This window comes from Suncus etruscus, chromosome 12, assembly GCF_024139225.1.
Source record: "Suncus etruscus isolate mSunEtr1 chromosome 12, mSunEtr1.pri.cur, whole genome shotgun sequence".
Classification (NCBI taxonomy): domain Eukaryota; kingdom Metazoa; phylum Chordata; class Mammalia; order Eulipotyphla; family Soricidae; genus Suncus; species Suncus etruscus.
In genome coordinates, this window is record NC_064859.1 from 13,628,682 (window position 1) to 13,632,396 (window position 3,715).

At 40.0% G+C, this 3,715-nt stretch overlaps 1 non-coding gene across 1 annotated transcript; it reads right to left on the reverse strand.

Annotated features, from left to right (window-relative positions):
* Window positions 1-2,364: 2,364 nt before the first annotated feature.
* On the reverse strand, window positions 2,365-2,471 carry LOC126025268 (U6 spliceosomal RNA). Its single transcript, XR_007501299.1, has one exon. It is a non-coding gene; the product is annotated as a U6 spliceosomal RNA (small nuclear RNA).
* Window positions 2,472-3,715: the final 1,244 nt, after the last annotated feature.

Below are 3,715 nucleotides of genomic sequence, written 5' to 3' on the forward strand. Positions count from 1 at the left end.
TTTTTGCTTCTCCCTTTTGTTCCTCAAGTACATTCATTATTTATCAGCATGAGACTCTGTGTATACAGTTTAGATCTTTTCTTTCAGGTCACTTCCTTCTGGTTTCATGATTTCTATAAAGAAATTACTGACATTTCTCTCTGGGTTATTTCTGTTGTTCTGTTTTCAAGTTCTCTAATTCTTTCCTTTGCCATCTTAATTCTGTTGTATATTAATTTGCCAGTGTGGCCACAACAATATATAAACTGGGCAAGTTAAAATAATAGAAATGTATTAGCTCAAGTTAGAATTTGTCTAGAAATTGGAAACAAGGTTTTGATAAGTTTTCTCTGAAACCTGTAAGGGAAAGTCACTTCTTTGTCTTACTTCTGGTGTCTGACATCTTTTTTTTTGTTTTTTGGTTTTTTGGGGGCCACACCCATTTGATGCTCAGGGGTTATTCCTGGCTAAATGCTCAGAAATTGCCCCAGGCTTGGGTGGACCATATGGGACGCTGGGGGATGGAACTACTGTCCTTCTTTGGCTAGCTCTTGCAAGGCAGACACCTTACCTCTAGTGCCACCTCGCAGGCCCCCGGTGTTTGACATCTTGCTGTGACTTTGAGCATCGCATTTCTGCCTCTGTTGTCACACAGTTATCTGAGTGTCTGATCACTTATATATTTTTTATATTTTTCATTAACGGAAGATTTATTAAGCTTTGATTGCTAGTTAATATTTTTGTGAATGTTACCCCATCCTCCATTCTTCCTTTGTAACTTTACCTGCTAGTAAGACCTGCCCATTTCTGGACGGGGTCTTTGGGAAGTAACAGAAGGTTTACCTCAGGGGCAAGAAGAGGATTGATGTGGAGGAGGGATTGGGAGATTAGATGAGATTCAGCAGGGGAGAAGCAGCAGGAGAGGAGATGGCTGAAACATGTTAAGATGACAGGGCAGTGGAATAGGCTGCTTAAATGGTTAGCCTACGTGGCTAGGGCCTTGAATAAAGCTGATGTGTCCTGAAACCTGACTGCCAGTGAGTTTTCTCCCTAACGCTATCCTGAACCCTCAGACCCGCTGGTTGGAAAGGGTTGCAGACACGTGACCTGGGCTGGAGGAGAAAGGCCTCACCATCCATCACCATCTAGCCCTATCCAAGGCTGTTATTCAACATGTTACTTCTTTTGTTTTTGAACACTAGGTAGCTTCAGATACACATTGGCATCTAAATTGGTGTGTTTCTATGGTAATGGTAGTATTAAAAAATTGAAGTTGCCACAAGGCTGAATGCCAGGAATTCCAAGCACAATTACTGATTAAATGCACTTTTGTGGGTTGTGGCTTCAGCTGTCAAGGCTGGAGTACAAGAAGGCAAAGTGACGGGAGAGTGCCTGCACTTACCCCCCAAAAAGTCCATGCAATGCCAGCCCACATACCTGAAGTTTGGTCAGATTTGTGTCTCTGCAGAGAGCTATAGAAGAGTTGTGAAGCAGGACCATTGGCAAAGCAGCGATTGTGGGTGATGGGTGCAGATCTTCCTTCAGCAGGGTGGGGTCTTGGCCAAGCCTCTTCTCTAAAAGTTGCCAACTGTGTGGCCAATGTATCAAAGATTTTTCCTGGCTTGGTTTATTTCTTTGGAGAACAGAGTGAGTTTATTGAACTGGCTGAGCATAGACATGATGACTGTTTGTGGGGTGTGGTTTTCTCTGAGCTCTTTGAATAAGGATACCCATAATATGGAAATGGGGACCACCTTACCCCAATAGAACTTTGTATAACCAAGTAGCTCTGAATTGATCCTAATTCCTATATTCTATGGTGGGGACTTGACTTCAGAGCACTTTTTTTGGGGGGTGTGTGTGAGAGGGAGGCCGAAGTTAAATCCATAAGTCCATACATGATATTTTTTTTAAATAATTTTTATTTTGACCAAAGTGGATTACAAATCTTTTGCAGTAATATTTTAGGTACATATTGACATTGAATCAGGGGCCTTCCCACCACCAATGTTGCCTTCCCTTCACCCATGCATCCCATATCCTCCTCCTTTGCCCCTGGGGTTGCTAGTATAAGTAGTCCCCTATATGTCTAGCTTGTAGATTGGGTATCGATTCTGTTGTCATTGGGTCTGGATTTGGTGTTTAAGTCTGATTATTTTTTATTTCTACTTAATGTTCATATGGCTGTTTGGTTCTGGTACCATCCATTTTACCCCCCTCAATTTATGAGGCAGAACAAGATGGTTCAAGTTATGAACCATCTGTTTGAAGGAAAAAAATGAGGGCAAAAGTCAAACAAGCAGAAAACAGGAGGAGTCCTTCTAGAGGCTATAAATATCAATTTAAGAGAAAAAAGGGAAAATGAAGACAAACATAACAACAATACAAAAATATGAAATCTTCATGAATTTGCATGTCATTGTTGAGGAGGGGCCATGCTGATCTTCTCTGTATTGCTCCAATTTTAATATATATTCTGCCAAAGCGAGCACCCATACATGATATATAAATTTTTTAATTTTTGTGTGCATACACACTCAGAGGCCCAATGTGTCACACCCAACAGCACTGGCCACCAGGCCAGATGGTTTAAGATTGGGGTTTGGAATGCAGAGGTTCTTGGGCTCTGCAGTATTGGCATATACCAGACCCACTTTAACAGTATGCAGGAAGTGAAATGGTGCCAGGGTTTAAACTCAGGTCCTGGCCTCACTGCTGAGCTAGCTCCCTGGATTATTATTACTGTTTTATGAATAACTTAATAAAAAATGTCATTTGGGATTTTCTTTAAATCTTCTATTTTTTTCAGAGACTATCCTCCCCCCATTTTGTTCAGTGTTCATTAAATTGCTGACCATTGCTTATTAAAGTAGTTTTATGCAGATTGCTTTGAAATTCTTTCATATTATTTTTACATCTTTGTCATCTGTCCTATTGTCTGCTGACTTTACATTCAAGTTGACATTTTCCTGGGCTTGATAATATGACAAATGGTTTTCAGTGAGATTGTGGGTATCTTGGTTACCGTGAGACTCTGAATCTTGGCTCAGTCTTCTTTACTGGTAGTTTCCTTCAATCCTGGGCCACGGGAAAGGCAGGTCTCTATTTCCAGGTGGAGATAAGGACCTAACAATATAGAATATTGAACATGCTGGGGCCAGAGTAATAATATAGGCTAGAACTCTTTTCTTATACATGGTTGACTCCAATTCCATCCTGAGCATCTCAAAAGTTCTTCTAATTCTGCCAGAAGTGATCCCTGAGCCCAGATCCAGGAGTAGGCCCTGAGTACTACTAGATATGTTCCAAGAACAAAAAAAGTTAAGATGCTGCGGTTGACTCCATAAACAGAGAAAAAGGAAAAACACACCTAGTACAGGTATTTGGGAATGAGCCAATTTTATCCAGGTCTTGCTCTTATTTTCAATTTATTAGATTTTTATCTCCTTCTCTAAGCAGAAATATAGGCTTTAAAGTTAACTGGATCAAAGGACATTACCATTACTAATGCTTCATGTTCATGTATGAGTATATGTTTGTGATGAAAAGAATGCAAATAGAATCATTTGTATAACTAGGACTTAACTGAATCTTTATCAAGACACTAATGAGAAAATTAAGAGTGTTCATGGGAAAACTGTGTCTGAAGTATCTTCCCTGGGTTAATGATACTCTTCTTTTTTTTTTTTTTTCTGATATAGGAAGCAACTACAGAAAGCTTTATTTGTTCAAAGGA